Raw genomic sequence first — 16539 nt, forward strand, 5'->3', positions numbered from 1 at the left:
AAGAGCAATGTCTAAAGAACAAATAATGTTGAAACTAAAGATGTATCTTCAAAATGTAGGGCAAAATGTTCCAGTTGTGAGTCTGATGTTGTTCCTACTCGTCTCTTTAAGGAAGTATTTGAAACTTTGTGCCCAGCTGTAACAGATATTATTAACAGTTCTCTAGCGACCGGAATTGTCCCTGCTAGTTTTAAACATGCTGTAGTTCACCCTCTGCTTAAGAAACCACATTTAGATCCATCTCTCCTCAACAATTTTAGACCTATATCTAAGTTGCCTTTTATCTCTAAACTTTTAGAAAGAGTTGTGCATAGCCAGTTGAATACCTATCTCAGCACATCAAATATTTCTGATACTTTTCAGTCTGGCTTTAGATCTATGCACAGTACAGAAACTGCTTTATTGAAGGTCAACAATGACCTGTTGCAAATCCTTGACAACGGATCGCACGCAGTGCTTGTCTTACTAGATTTAAGCGCTGCTTTTGATACGATCGACCATAGTACCTTGCTGCATCGGTTGGAAAAAGTGGTGGGCATTGAGGGTGTTGCCTTGCAGTGGTTAGCCTCGTACCTCAAAGACAGAACCTTCTCAGTAAATATGGGGAAATTTACTTCTACATCTGTTCCCCTACTTTGTGGTGTGCCACAAGGGTCCATTTTAAGCCCGCTCCTCTTTTCGCTCTATATGTTGCCACTGGGTGCCATCTTTGAGAAACATAGAATATCCTATCACTGTTACGCTGACGATACACAGTTTTATCTACCGGCAAAATCTGATATGTCTTATCCCCTGGAAGCACTGTATGACTGTTTTGAGGAGATCAAATGTTGGATGGCAAATAATTTCTTACAACTAAATGAAAGTAAGAGCGAAATTTTGATTTTAGGCCCATCTACTTTCTCATCTACTTTTAATTTCGGTTCCTTCCCTGTCAGTGCTCGACCTCATGTAAGGAATCTCGGATTTACTTTGGATTCGGCACTTAATTTTGAAAAACAAGTTAGCTCAGTAGTAAAAGGCAGTTTCTTTCACTTAAGATCGATTGCAAAAGTAAAACATTTCTTGTCTCGGAAAGATTTAGAGATTGTAATTCATGCCTTCATTACATCACGGCTGGACTACTGTAATTCCCTGTACTGTGGTCTGCCTCAAACTACAATCTCTCGCCTGCAAGTTGTTCAAAATGCTGCAGCGAGACTTCTGACCGGTACAAAAAAGAGAGAACACATTTCACCTATTCTGGAAATTTTACACTGGCTCCCGGTTAAGTTCAGAATCGATTTTAAAATTGCAGTTTTTGTGTACAAAGCGCTATCCGGGAATGCACCAAAATACTTATCTGACCTTCTGACTCTGTACACTCCCCAAAGAACTCTCAGGTCTTGTAATCAGCTTCTTTTAACTGTCCCACGCTTTCGCTGTAAAACCAAGGGTGGTCGGGCCTTCTCTGCTGCGGCACCTAAACTCTGGAACAGTTTGCCCTTCGCTGTGAGATCTGCCCCGTCATTATCCAGTTTTAAATCAGCTCTTAAAACTTATTTATTCTCTTTGGCTTTTAATTAAGTCACTTTGGATTGATCTTATATGATCTATTAAAGGGATTATATCGGGTGAAATCGTGTCTATAATTGTATTTTGTCTTGTCTATTCTAAAAGCTTTTATTTGCACTCTGTAGCTCTGTACAGCACTTTGGCGCAACTCTGTTGTTTTTAAATGTGCTATAGAAATAAAATTTGACTTGACTTGACTTGACTTGACTTGAAGCTTCTCGTCCGGAGCACGGCAAGAAAGTGTAGGGGACGCGGTGTCTCCTTCCCTTCTCAGGGAACCATGGTTACATACGTAATCTAGGAGACGTTCCCTTTCGAGGGAACTCTCACCGCGTCCCCTAGGGGTCGCTATTGAAGAACGGTTATACCCACGCTTCCATGCTGAGGGGAGTGCATGCTATGACAGCCAGCACTAAGCATCAATTCTGAGAAAAATTGCCCCAATTAGGACATGGTGACGGCTGTCGAAACGTTTATCCCCCACGGCCAATGGCCTGAACTGTTACCCACTTACCTGGATGGGTCAAGGACCCAGGGCACGGCTCAGGCTTGGAGTCAAGTGATTCCTTCGGGAGAAATGGCTAAGTATTAACTTAGACTTATTTAGAACAGGAACTGCCAATACTACCGAGTCTAGTTCCCTCTGTGAACTGACTCACAGATAGAGACTAGCAGATCTGTCCTAGGACAGAAACCATTCTAGCAGGGGTTACCGTCAGGTAACACACCCTGGATAACAGATGGTCAGGAGATATCGAAGGTGATATCAAGTGGAGTTGGGCCTAGGGAGACCGGGGTTTTAAGACCAACTCAAAAATGGGAACGAAGGACCACGTAACCCATACCGTATATGATTTTAGAGAAGAACCCAGAAACTTGGTGGGGACTTACCACTTACGTGGATTTTAGAAAGTGCACAGGGATTGCGTGCACACTTACCACTATTGTGGATTTCAGAAAGTGCCCAGGGTTCAGCGTGGGACACTTACCCTTGTAAAGGGGATTTTAGAGACAGTGTTTTTCCCTTTTAGGGGGTTTCGCAGTTAAAGCTCCAGGCTTGTCAGAGATGACAAGCATTTAGATAGAGGAAGAACCCTCCCTGAGAGAGGGGAGCAATACTACACCCCAATCAGGACAGACAGTCCGCAAACTGTTAGCCGACTGATGAAATCATGGAGCTACTGACCATCATGATAGTGGACGCAGATAGTGGACAGACTCCTAACCCTGAGCTGCAGGGAGAAACATCCGTCCTTAAAAGGGCAATGCTCTGAAGGGACCCTTTAGTGTAAAGGGGAGCATATTAAACCCAGTCCACATGGATGCCTATTACGCCTACTAGGAGAAGGTGGTGCTCAGAAATTACCCTTCCTTAGAAGGGCAGCATACTCATCCCCCCAGGAGCCGTGCTCTTAAATGGGACCCTTCGCAAAGGGGAGCAATCGTGCTCGATTCAGGAAGCCTGAGAGGAGGTAGTGACTATTTCTTTCCTTTGGAAAATGGAGAAATTCGCCATGCGGCAGTGGCGCTGCTTTGAAGGAACCTTGAAAAAAGGTGAGCTGCCAGCTGCCTGAAGAGACATCTACGTAAGAAGTTCTTGACTCTAGCAACGTCAAGGTTAGGCTTCAAAACCCTGAAGGACAGGGAGGAATACCAACACCCGCCAGAGGGTGGTGTTCTGAGTGGACCCTTTCTGCAGAAAGGGGAGCAGCCAAAGTCATCTCAAGGCCCTTAAAAGGGAGAGCTCCTACCTAGTCATGAGGCCTGAATGGGAGCTTATACTCGACCCGGAAGTCAGGCACAGACAGGCTCCTAACCCTGATTAACAGAGAGGAAAACTTGTAAGGAGGCAGCGCTCAGATTTCACTCTTCCTCAGAAGGGGAGCCTACTTCTCCTGCCAGGAGCAGTGCTCTTAAGTGGGACCCTTCTCAAAGGGGAGCAATCATGCTTGACTCAGGAAGCCTGGTGACAGAATCTACCCAACAAAAGGGGAATCTTGCCATACGACAGTGGTGCTACTGAAGAACCTTGAATTAAGGTGAGCTGCTGCTGTCAAAGAGACTATGTCAGAAGTCCTGTCTCTAGCATATCGAGGGTAGGTTCCAAACCCTGAGGACAGGGAGGAATACCAAAACCCGCCAGAGGGTGGTGCTCTGAGAGGACCCTTTCCGCAGAAAGGGGAGCTACCAAAGTCACCTCAAGGCCCTAAGAAGGGAGAGCTCCTGGTTAGTCATGAGGACAGACTCCTAACCCTGAAGACCAGGGAGAAACGCCCGTCCTGACGCTCATTGGGGACCCTTTCCTCAGAAAGGGGAGAGCCCAGCTCGTGAGTGCCCATCCAGCCGAGGGGGCACTCATTAGGGACCCTTTCCTCGGAAAGGGGAGAGCCCAGCTCATGCGCGAGGCCTGAAGAGTGAGAATCAGCCTGGACAAGAAGGACAGGCTACTAATCCAGATGACCGGGAGAAAAACCTGGCTTTGTCAGCGAAAGCAGTACTCTGAATAAAACCCTTTCCGCGGAAAGGGGAGTACTACTTAGGTCGAACCGACCCTGCCCTCGGGCTAACAGGGGGATCGACAGACCCCAGTCTAGGTGGACTTATGTTCCTGTCTCAACAGGACATAAATTCCCCAGAGCAGGAACTGGAGGACTGAGAAATTGCTCCCTGGAGACAAAAAGGTGCTGGAAAGAACCTTCAGCTGATGAGATCACTCCAGGATCTGAAGTCCACAGAGAGGGTCTGGAAGAGGGATTCTCAGAAAAGGCCTGCAAAGGACAGCGTTAAACATGCCAAGGGCAATCCTAAGAAAGAAACATAGGGAGCTTACCTTGAAGAGAACATAAGTCCTATGTCTAACATATGCTGTAAGGGTGGTTTACCGCACGACCTGTGGCGTGGAGAGGACGAACACTGCCATAACCATAATCCGTAGGATCAGAGAGGGCGCATCCGCCGTAGACTCGTCATATTTTTCTCTGAGAAGCAAAAACACAACACTCTGGCCTGAGACAGTATGAAGTTCCTTTTCTTTTATTAAAAAGAAAAAATGGATCGTACTCACCCATAAGTGACCTGCATTTAACTCAAACTTAAACAAAACCTGTTTAACGAGTTAAAATCCGGACCATCAGAAATGGAGGTTCTTATGGGACATAAGAACCGCTAAGAAGTTATAGGTTCAAGGTAGCGTGCAGGGAGCTCATGTTGTTGGGGCTAAGACCTGGGCCTTCATGGAATGAAGGACTTAAAGGCAGTGGTCTACCTAGTCCATAGTCATATAAATCCAGCAAGGCCAATGAGCCTGGGAAAACTAACAGATCAGTGAAAGACCTCTGGTTAGTCCTCCCAAAAGCAGCCCAAACCAACAGAGTGGGCTGTCTACTTAAACCCTAGCAGGGGAGACAGCACCATCTAGGCAAGAGCTTAAAGAGAACTGCTCAAAAAACCCCAAAGGGGAGCATTCAGTAAGCCTCAGATATCTGTGTGTGTAGGAAGGACCACCAGAGGTGAAAACTGACCGAAAGCCTCCAGACCCTAAAGGGGGAAGAATTAACACACAGTTAGCCTCAGACAGCTGCAGTCATAATCATGGTTGAACTAGTCTCAGGAAATCCCCCCTCTTATTATTATTATTTTTTTTTTTATATTGTGGCGAGTCTCTCTGGGCTCATCAGCGTCGCCCTGGCAACAAACGCACGGCACCTGCACGTCCTCATCACGGGCTGATCGGTCACAGCTGCAGCCCATCATCAAGCGGCTTGACCGACAGCCCGACTGAGCACGCCTGGACACCCACCTTCACGAGCACGAGGACTTCACAGGAGCACCAGCCACGACGACAGCACTCACCTTATTTTTCCCTTCACTTTTAAAAAAGTATTGAATAAATCCACCCTCCGGGCCTATTTCACCGAGCGACCTTGTTGTGTGATTTCTCACCCGTGACGCCTGGTGGAGAATGTGGGCAGTTGCATGAGAAATCACACACAAGTGTTTGCATTGCACCACATTAAAATATACATATTTTTTCTGTTCACCCCCTCAGCACCTATCGGCACCCTCTCTCCCCGGACGAACTGCTGCAGCGCCTTACAGAAGTAAGCATCCGCCAGCAGCAAATTGTGGAACATCTGGCCACTTGGCAGGGCAGAGCTGAAGAAGAACTCACTGCCCTCCGTGCCCAAGCTGCCCAGCCAGTTCCACTACCTGACCCCCGAATGCAGGCTACCCGGCTCTTACCCAAAATGACGGCTCACGACGATGTTGAAGCATACTTACAAGTCTTTGAAACCACTGCTAACTGTGAGGAATGGCCAATAGAAGATTGGGCATCGGCGCTGGCACCCCTCCTCACCGGCGAAGCTCAGCGGGCTTATTTCTCTCTTCCCCCTGCGATTGCTGGAGACTACACGGAAGTGAAACGTGAAATCCTCACCAGGCTGGGTCTGTCCCCCATCTGTGCAGCGCAGCAATTTCACGAGTGGGAGTTTAAAGTCCGGGTGCCAGCCCGAGCCCAGGCCGCTGAGCTCGTCCGTTTGGCTCAACATTAGCTATGTTTCCATCCAAAAATGCGAATTTAACTTATGCGCAAAACTGGAACATCGCATAAAACATTTGCGCATAAAGCACCGTTTCCATCCAACGAGACAAAGAGAACAAAATCGTCACTTCCTGATAAACTTTCACTAAATATCAAAAAAAAAAAAAAATAATAATCATTTTCAGATTTCCCCAGCGGTTAATTGACATGTGACAACACGGGCAGTACCGGTATCACCGAGGGAAAGGTTGAGGGATAGTTTTCTCTCGTTTCCACGCTTTTATTTGCTTTTAAAAGCTTGTAAATGTCCGTAAGCATTTTACTTTCACTTTCGATTTAGCGGCAGTTCGGCGTCAATTGATTGAATGGACAACAACAAACTCACTTAGTCTATTTTAAACATAGAATTATTAATTTATTAACAAAAACAAATAAATAACTGTTAAATAACTTCAACAAAGTTTAATTATGAGAAATAGACCTACTGAAAATTGGCATCACGGTGGAAACAAATAAATAAGAAACGAATGTTCTTCCAATGAGCTTTCAAAATCACCTTAGATAAACGAAAACAGTCAACAGGCCTTTTTACAATACAAAATACTTTTAAAACTAAATCTTTCGGCAACGTCTTGCCTTTCTCACCTTACTCCTAATGTGATAAATGAAATCGGACTCATTACGCGGATGTGACTGTTGTTAGGCACACTGCATTGAGCAGCCGCGTTCAGTTTTTAATTGTACTGTTTGTTCTCTAACTGAACTAAATGATTTTTATTTCTATAAAATAATCAAAACGACCGCAGGGCCGGTGCCGTGGTGGGCATGTGACAAAACCACTTAAGGAAACATTTCAGAATGACCAAAACAACATTTCTGATGCTGTGTAACAAGATGGGTCCGCTGGTTAGTCAAGTTATCCCGTTCCAGCGTGCAAAGTCACATGACTTTTTTAATGCGCATGGAGGAATTTATTCGGTAAAGTGTTTCCATCGTAGTTTATGCGCATTTTTTCTTATCGGATAAAAAATTTATCCTACTTAGTTGTGCGCATAAGTTTTTTATGCGCATTTTCAGAATTTATGCGCATTTTCGCGTTTCCATTCAGAGATTTTTTATGCGATATTCCAAAATGCGCATAAAAATAGGTGGATGGAAACAGCTATTGGCTGCTGGACAGAGAACCCACCGCAGCTCAGGTAGTGGAACGAGTGGTCGTCGATCCCTTCCTCTGCGCCCTGCCTCGGTCCCATCGTCAGGCGGTGGGTATGAGGAACCCCGCCACCGTCCTCACCTTTGTGGAAGCGATCGAGCTGGTGGATGCTGTTCACCATCGGGAGGCTGGGGAGAGAGCGCCACCGTTTCCCCGGAGGGTGGTCCAGGAGCGACACACGCTGGAGGACACCTCGCGCGCAGTTGGCAGACCGACGGTTCCCTCCCCAATGGACGAGCCAATGCCCACCGCTGAACCCACGACACCTCGACACCACCTTGGCTGGCGGGCTGCATCGTCCATCAGCGTGTCCCACCTGCGGCTCCAGAGATGGACATCATGCTGAACGGCAAGCCCGTACGGGCGCTTCTGGATTCGGGCAGTGCAGTCACCCTCATCCACGCCCAGCTGTGTCCTCCTCACCATGACCAAAAGAGTTACCTACCGATCACGTATGTGCACGGGGACACCCAACAAGTTCCAGCTCGCCGCGTGAACATCGCTGCCGCCCATGGCACCTGGCCCGTGGAGGCTGGATTGATGGAAAACTTACCAGTCCCCCTATTGCTTGGAAGAGATTGGCCGGGGTTCGACCGCCTGCTCGCCGCTGCCGCTCAGCCTGGCCGCCCGGAAGGGAACCGTCGCCGTCACAGGCGGCCAAGAAGACCCCGCCGCCGGCCAGCGCTGCTAGCTTCGGACAGCGGGAGAGATGGTGAGTGCCCCTCTCAAAATACTAACCTCTTCTATGATGTGTTCCAGCAGGCCAGTGAGGGGGGCTCTTTTGCCAAAGACCAGCGGGAGAACGATCATCTCAAACATTGTTGGGGCCAAGTTAGAGCCATTGACGGTAACGACGTCCTCCCACGGCCCTATCCTCTCCCGCACTTCATTGTCCGAAGGGGTCTGCTATACTGCGTCGCCCAGCGAAGGGGGGAGGAGAAGGAACTTTTAGTCGTTCCAAGGACGAAGACGGAAACCATCCTGGAGCTAGCCCACTCCCATCCGATGGCAGGTCACCTGGGAGCAGCAAACACCATTCAGCGAATCCGGGATCGTTTCCACTGGCCGGGCCTGGAGGCCAACGTGAAGGGGTTCTGCAAAGCCTGCCCGACCTGCTCACCTCCCTCCTTTGCGAATGCGTTTTCGCGATGAGCCCATTAGTTCCCTCGGGAGCTGGACATGCTGTAATTCACCACACCCACATAGCTGAGAGTCGTGCAAGTGGGTATGAGAGCGTGCCTCTCGTTACAAACAAGCAATGAATGCACCGATTGCATTCTACTCTCTCAAGAGATAATGTTGCTTGCGTTCTCACCGCACAGCTCAGGCAGTGTGAAAGTGCAGGTATCAGATTACCACACACGTCACACGCAGACCTCCGGTGAGAGAATACATGCACTCTTAGACAAAGAGAAGCTGAAGACGACGAAGAGGATGTGTGTTTACATCGGCGCCTCTTTATACAATGACGCCCGGTAGTGACACACCAGCAGCGGCGGTCGTGCCACGGTGACGTCATATGCTGTCGCCGGCCATTTCATGTAGTTTTTTCATATGCATTCTTCAGACACGGCGTTCCCCAATAGCGACCCCTAGGGGACGCGGTGAGAGTTCCCTCGGAAGGGAAAACTTAATTGTCTATTAGCAGCTGTTAGCATCTCACCAGATGGAAAGATAATAAATGAATAACAACATTTAATTTTGCTCCTCACAATCTCTGTTGTACCAGTCAGAATATTGAAATAAAATTATGATGTTATTTTTTTAAAAAATTGTTATACTCACCAAGGCTGCATTTATTTGATCAAAAATACAGTAAAAACAATAATAATGTCAAATATTAATATGATTAAAAAAAACTGTTTTCTATTTGATTTAGATTTACATTTGATCTGTTTCTATTTATATTTTAAAATCTAATTTATTCATGTGCTGGCAAAACAAAAAAATTTTGCAGCCATTACTCCAGTCTTTAGTCTTACATGATCCTTCAGAGATCATTCTAATATGTGACCCTGGACCACAAAACCACAATAATGGTCAGTTTGTATTTTCCATAAAAGCTTTCCATTGATGTATGGTTTGTTAGGATAGGACTCTATTTGGCTGAGATACAACTATTTGAAAATCTAGAAACTGAGGGTTCAAAAAATAAATAAATAAATAAATATTGAGAAAATCGCCTTTAAAGTTGTCCAAGTGAACTTCTTAGCAATGCATATTACTAATCGAAAATTAAGTTTTGATATATTTACAGTAGGACATTTACAAAATATCTTATGGAACATAATCTTTACTTAATATCCCAATGATTTTTGGAATAAAAGAAAAATCAATAATTTTGACCCATAAATGTATTTTTGGCTATTGTGATCTAGGGTCACATTTGTGTTGCTTAAGAAACCATTTTTGCTGTTTAATATTTTATTGGAAACCGTCATACTGTTATGAACGCATGCAGAAAGAAATGAGACGATAGACGAGATACTAACAAACAATATATTTAATATAAATCTTCAAGATGAACAGGCAGGAACACAGAAAACTTCCAAACACGTTGAGACAACATTAAGGACCGACAGGGAACTGAACTCAAAGACAGACTTATAAATGGTGACTAATCATTAAACACAGGTGAAGGGGATGACCCTAACAAGGACTGAACCAAATCACACAGATCAACAGGGGGAGACATTGGGAAACACCAAGTCATCTTATGAGTATTCATAAGAACAGTTTTAATGTATTATAATGTTTTACTTATTTGTGGTTATAGCTTTTAAGAGTATGATTACCTCCTCCATAGTTATAACGTATTATAAGTCTCATATCTTGCCATGTTTCTCATGTCACTTTACTTAAAGCATACAAAGACCACTTATAAGTAATAATAATAATATTTCTCAAAGAGCCATAAGATCAGGTATTAGATGAGATAAACATGTTTGTATTTGTATTATCAGTTTGATTATTTGGATGGTATCCTTTAGACAGCTTTTGATAAGTAACTCTGCAACTGCATGTCAGCTAACAGTAATTATTATTAGTAGTATTTTGTATTAGTATTGTATTAGTAGTACACTGTATTTTGATGGTTCCCTAAATGGCAAACTGATTATAAGTAACTTTGCAAGTACATGAACCTTCTACCTAGCATAACCTTAACCTAAGTCTACTACTACTCTAAGGAGTGTTAGTTGACATGTAGTTGAAAAGTTGCTTATAGTCAGTAGAATAAGGGGACCATATATTAATAAAACATAATATAAATGAAAAAATAAATGTAATATGATATAGTCCATTATAAATTAGATAGATTAAATGGCATCCATTGTGTGTTATAAATAATCATAATCTTAATAGTTATAACCTCAAATACTCAAGTATTATAATGTATTATAATTGTTGTTACGAGTATTAATGAGATGATATAACATATTATAAGTTGTATTATAATGCATTATGCATTCATTATAATGCCTTAGAAATACCCTCATAATGTATTATAAATAGGGGCTTCATAGAAAGTGTTACCAAAGATTTCTATTTTAAATACTGTACATTTTATTTAGTAAAGGATACATTTATAAAATATATCACATTTTCCACAAACATATTAAGCAGCAAAAATGTTTTCAACATTGATAATAAAAACAAACATTATTAATAATAGAATGATAACTGATAATAATTATGCACCAAAGCAGTAAATTAGACTGCTTATGTTTTAAGACTTAGGTAATGGCTGTTAAGAATAAATTACACAAGAATAAATTACACAGGAATAAATTACATTTTAAAATATATTTAAATAGAGGAATAAAGATAATAATGAAAATAATATTTCACAATATTTTTACTGTATTTTTAAAATTAATCAAATAGATGCATTGAAAAACACATTCAGAAAAAAAAGTACATTCACAGAAGAAAATGAGTCATACAGATTTAGAATGGCATGATGGTGAGTAAATGAAACAATCTCCTCAAAGATCTTATTTAATCTGATAAGACATTAGTACACAGCACACATTCTGTCAGCTGTGAATATTGTGGTCTATTGTTAGCCACCTCTCTGAATTGTTGTATTTTTGTTTTACATCAAGACTTTGCCCGCAGGCTTGCAACACACAGCTTGACAGCACCCTGCCAAGATCAGACACTGAGTTGTCTCACTGCATACACGCAAACATGCAGGGGACACACGCATCAAATACTTGGCAGTACAGTCACACGCCAATGTGAAGGGCCAAGACAACTCAGCCAATCAGACATGGAGTCACATGAGATGAACAATAAGGCATCCACCCATTGCGATAGCCAATCGCCTAAGACAGTTTGCTTGTTTGGTGTCCACATCCATAGGTTGTCAAGGCAATAAAGTGATCCAAGTGTATTGACTAACACCAACTCAGCAGATATCATTTAAGCACCAGCAGGGTGTGCGTCTCATGTAGTTCGGGACATGCCACAGGGACTTTTGTGTGGACTGGATTGAATTTAATCAGCATCCTTAGGCATACCACAAAAACTGTGAAGGGATTATCTCATGACATACAAATAGGTTTGATTGTATTTGATTGTATCTATTTCTGCACGTGGCTTCATGACAAGTGACCTAACATCTGACATTTTGTCAGAATAAAGAAACAAGTCCTTCAAAATATTCCAGTTGATAATTATAGGGTTGACACAATGATACAATTCTTATTTTTGTTTAATATACTGATTAATCAAAATTACATTACAAAATGTAATTCATGAACATAATGATATGACTTCAATGTATCTCTTCAAATATGGGTATGTTTCTCATTTCTGATTGAAAATTCATTTTGAAATTATTGAAAGTAATTTAAAATATATATTGTTATTTTATAAAAAATGTATATTTGCCACAAGTAACACAGTATATATACTGTATGTATGTATGTATGTATATATATATATATATATATAGGGGTGGAGCCGAACCCGAATATGGTATTCGGAAAGGCACAAATAGCGTGTTTTTTACAAATACTTATTTCGAACAAATACTTTAAAAAAATATTTGTAAAGAAAAACTTTATATCAAAAAGCTGCGTTTCCGAGACCGCAGTGCATGCCCGCATGAGTGAGTGAGTGAGTGACATTCAGGAGTCGGGGGTGAGGGGTAAAACAGGTGACTGACACAGGCTGCTCCACACAGCAACAGAGAAGACTCGGCTGTGCGAAAAAAGACTTCACTGTATCACTATTTTTGTTGAATTGATTTTTGTACCTTAACTGGGTTCCGGAGGCAGTTTATAACTTTCGGGAAGCTGAGTTTGATCGGGAGATTATTCCATTAGGGGCCGTTCACATGATGCGCGGTATGCGCGCTCATAATGGAAGCGACGCGGTCGCGACACGTTTGTTTTTTCCAGGCGCGTACGCGCCGCATCCAGATAAAAACATCTCAACTTGTTATTATGCCGCGAGCGCACCGCGGGTCATGTGATAGGAACCAACGAATCAGCTTCTTCCTTTCACGAAAAACATTAAAAGCTTAGCCAAGATGGAGAAACAGCCGATCATAACTGTTACAGGGATAACAGTTTTTAGTAGCAGAGCTACTGCAAGCGATTTTTAGTTTTGGAAATCCATTTGTCCTTTGCTGAAACTTCCTTGTCTTCATGGAGAGTGCAGGTCATGGTTGCTTAGCAACGGCAGACGCCAAGAGAGCGCAAGCTGCAGAGCGCTTTGGAAAGAAGGAGAAAACGGCGCGCCTAGCGTTTTTTGCGTCACTCATTATTTTTATGCCTATTTTGAATTTTACTCGAATACAAATACAAATACTTTTCCCCCCTCAACAAATACAAATACAGATACAAATACCGGCTGCTTTGCACACTCCTAATATATATATATACAGTCAAGCCCGAAATTATTCATACCCCTGGCAAATTCTGATTTAAAGTTAATTTTATTCAACCAGCAAGGTTTTTTTTTTGACTGAAAATAACACAGGCTTCTCCCAAAAGATAATAACAAGAGGCATCATTGTGGAAAAAAATATTACTCATCTTTTATTTACATTTGAACCAAAAGTGGTATGTCCAAAATTATTTATACCCTTCTCAATAATCAATAGAAAAGCCTTTTTTGGCTATTACAACAATCAAACGCTTCCTATAATTGCTGACCAGCTTTTTGCATGTCTCCACTGGTATTTTTGCCCATTCATCTTTAGCGATGAGCTCCAACTCTTTCAGGTTGGAGGGTCTCCTAGCCATCACCCTGATCTTTAGCTCATTCTCAATTGGATTTAAGTCAGGACTCTGGCTGGGCCACTGCAAAACATTAATGTTTTGTCTGCTAATCATTTCTTCACCACTTTTGCTGTGTGTTTTGGGTCGTTGTCGTGCTGAAATGTCCACTGGTGCCCAAGGCCAAGTTTCTCTGCAGACTGCCTAATGTTGTTGAGAATTTTGATGTATTGCTCCTTTTTCATGGTGCCATTTACTGTGATTAGGTTCCCTGGTCCACCGGCTGAAAAATAACCCCCAAAACATTTGGTTCCCACCATCATTCTTGACAGTGGGGATGGTGTTCTTAGGGTTGAAGGCTTTTCCTTTTTTACGCCAAATGAAGGCTATATCATTGTGGCCAAACAATTCAATTTTTGTTTCATCTGACCATAACATTTCTCACAGTGCAGAACGTCTTGTATTTTTTAATAATACTTTGCACTGTAGCCACTGGAACTTCAAAACATATAGATATGGTCTTATAGCCCTTTCCTGACTTGTGAGCAGCCACAATGCGCAGCCGCAGGTCCTCAGTGAGCTCCTTTGTCTTAGCCATGACTGTCCACAAACCAACAGCAGAAAGCTTCTGTTCTTCACCTGTTGAGTTGATTAAAACAGCTGTTCCCAATAAATCAGGGTAATTAGGATGCTTAAGAGCAGCTTGGACTATTTGGAATGGTATAGAACTTTGGATTTTCCAATAGACTGTGACAGTTTGCAAAGGGTATGAATAATTTTGCACATGCCACTTTTTGTTCAAATGTAAATAAAAGCTGAGAAATATTTTTTCCACAATGATGCCTCTTGTACATCGTCTTATTATCTTTTGGGAGCAGCCTGTGTCATTTCCGGTCAAAACTAAAACTTGCTATTTGAATAAAAGTAACCAAGTCAGAAATTGCCAGAGGTTTGAATAATTTTGAGCTTGACTGTATATATTTAACATGTCATTGTGATACTCCCACTTTATTTGGCCATAAAAAATACAGTGGTGGCAAAAATGATTAGAACACCAGTATTTTCTCCAGCTAAAAATGGTTTTAAGTTAGACATTTCGATCTTTTGTCGTAGTGTGTCAGTAGAAAATATCAGTTTACTTTTCTAAACATTCCTTTTGCCATTAATTTTAATAATTCAGTAAGAATTTTGTTTGCACAAGGAGTCTGACAACAGCCAGTGCTCCACACAGAGATCTGATCTCACCATCATCCAGTCTGTCTGGAATGACATGAAGAAACAGAACAAACTGAGACAGACTAAATCCAGAAGAACTGTGGCAACATCTCCAAGATGCTTTAAGATACCTACAGTACCTGCAAAGCTACAGTACTGTTAAAAGTTTTAGGCAAATGCTGTAAAATGAGGATGGTGTCAAAAATAGTGTCATAGACTTTCTTCATCAATTAACTTCTATTAACTAAATTTGCCCTAGGTGCACTTGCACATTAGCCTGACAAGCCAGACCCACATAAATGTAGGGTCTGGGCACTCTCCATAGACAGCGCTCAACCGGAGGGGCGGGATAAACGGTTGTCTTTCAAACTCCTTCTCCACGCAATACGATAGTGGCTACAACCAATCAGATCAACGAAGGAGGAGACGTAGTCAGAGCCATACAGAAAGTATGTATGGCTCTGGACGTAGTCAACTCCAAATATACATCCTTCTTTTGTAAGAACGATCTCAGTGCAGTTTCTTGTGAAAAGCTTAAAGTCTTTCAGAGTGCCGGCCAAAGCCGATTCGAAAGAAAGTTGTTCGCTAGCAGCAGCCATCGCTCTCTCTCTCTCACGCGTAATTCACGGAACCAGAGAAAGTCTGACGGAACCATTAGGTGCGTTCGACTTCATGCGGCGCCGAAAGAAATCGGCTGCCGCCTTACAAAACAATGCATTCTGGTAAGATCATTTGTCCGACTTTGATCGGTGCTGCAGCCGCCTTTCCATCACGTGTGCCATCAAAGTAACGTGAGAGCAAAACGAGAGCAGCCGCAGAGGTCAGGCGCTGCAGCTGCTTAAAACCGGCTGCGAAAGCCTTGATGACGACACACTTTATTCTCATTGGTCAGATTATGTGATGACAAGCACGAAGTGTGCTGCGTGTTTTTCTTAAAAAAGTTAATGTGTGTAATCAATCTTTATATCGAATATCTGATATTCAAACAAAACATTAATGATGAAAATGAAGATTAGGCGATATGGTAAATATATATTTTTATATAACTTTATATATTTTAACTGGTCAACCAGGCCGTTTTTTAATGGATGTTGTGAGAGGCTTCACTACACTGAATAAACTGCTTATAAAAATTGAAAAATGTACTATAGCTAACTACAAAACCAAGATACAAATAATAAACGTCATATTGCATTACATTAAAGTAACTCACATACTTGATATGATCAACAAAAAAGCAAAACGATTGTAGCCTATAGAATAAATGATAGGGTAACTTTTTTCTTTTATTTATTTATCTTATGTAGTTTCATTTCTTCTTTTTCTTTATTCCTTTTTTTTGTGTATGTTTGGAATACAGTTTCATCCTCTATAAGTGTCCGACTTGACGGCCGTCTCTTTACTCCTCCCCCGACTGCAAGCGGCTGCTCTCGCCAGCCGGCGGCAGGCTAGTGTAGTGCATCTCGAACGCACCTATAGACTGACGGAACTTATGGTCGCAGGTCAGTCGTCATCATGTTAAACCCGCCCACCGACTCGTGATTGGCCCGGTCGATTTTGGATTTTTGGAAATCTCAAGTGAACGGAGAGTTACTAGACTGCCCTTGGAAGCAAATGTAATTTGCTGCCGCTAGGGGCACGTCTAGATTCTAGGCTACTTGCACATAGTTTTCCAGGTAGATTTGCATCTTGGAGACGTTTCCACAGTTCTTCTGGATTTAGTCTGTCTCAGTTTGTTCCGTTTCTTTATGTCATTCCAGACAGACTGGATGATGATGAGATCA

At 42.5% G+C, this 16539-nt stretch overlaps 2 protein-coding genes across 3 annotated transcripts in view; one reads left to right on the top strand and one right to left on the bottom strand.

Moving 5' to 3' along the window:
* Positions 1–16539, top strand: part of tmtops2a (teleost multiple tissue opsin 2a) — a 28581-nt gene that overhangs the window by 9541 nt on the left and 2501 nt on the right. The window lies entirely within an intron of this gene.
* st6gal2b (ST6 beta-galactosamide alpha-2,6-sialyltranferase 2b) overlaps positions 1–16539 on the bottom strand; it is a 78331-nt gene that overhangs the window by 2830 nt on the left and 58962 nt on the right. The window lies entirely within an intron of this gene.

Source organism: Garra rufa, chromosome 12 (assembly GCF_049309525.1).
Source record: "Garra rufa chromosome 12, GarRuf1.0, whole genome shotgun sequence".
Classification (NCBI taxonomy): domain Eukaryota; kingdom Metazoa; phylum Chordata; class Actinopteri; order Cypriniformes; family Cyprinidae; genus Garra; species Garra rufa.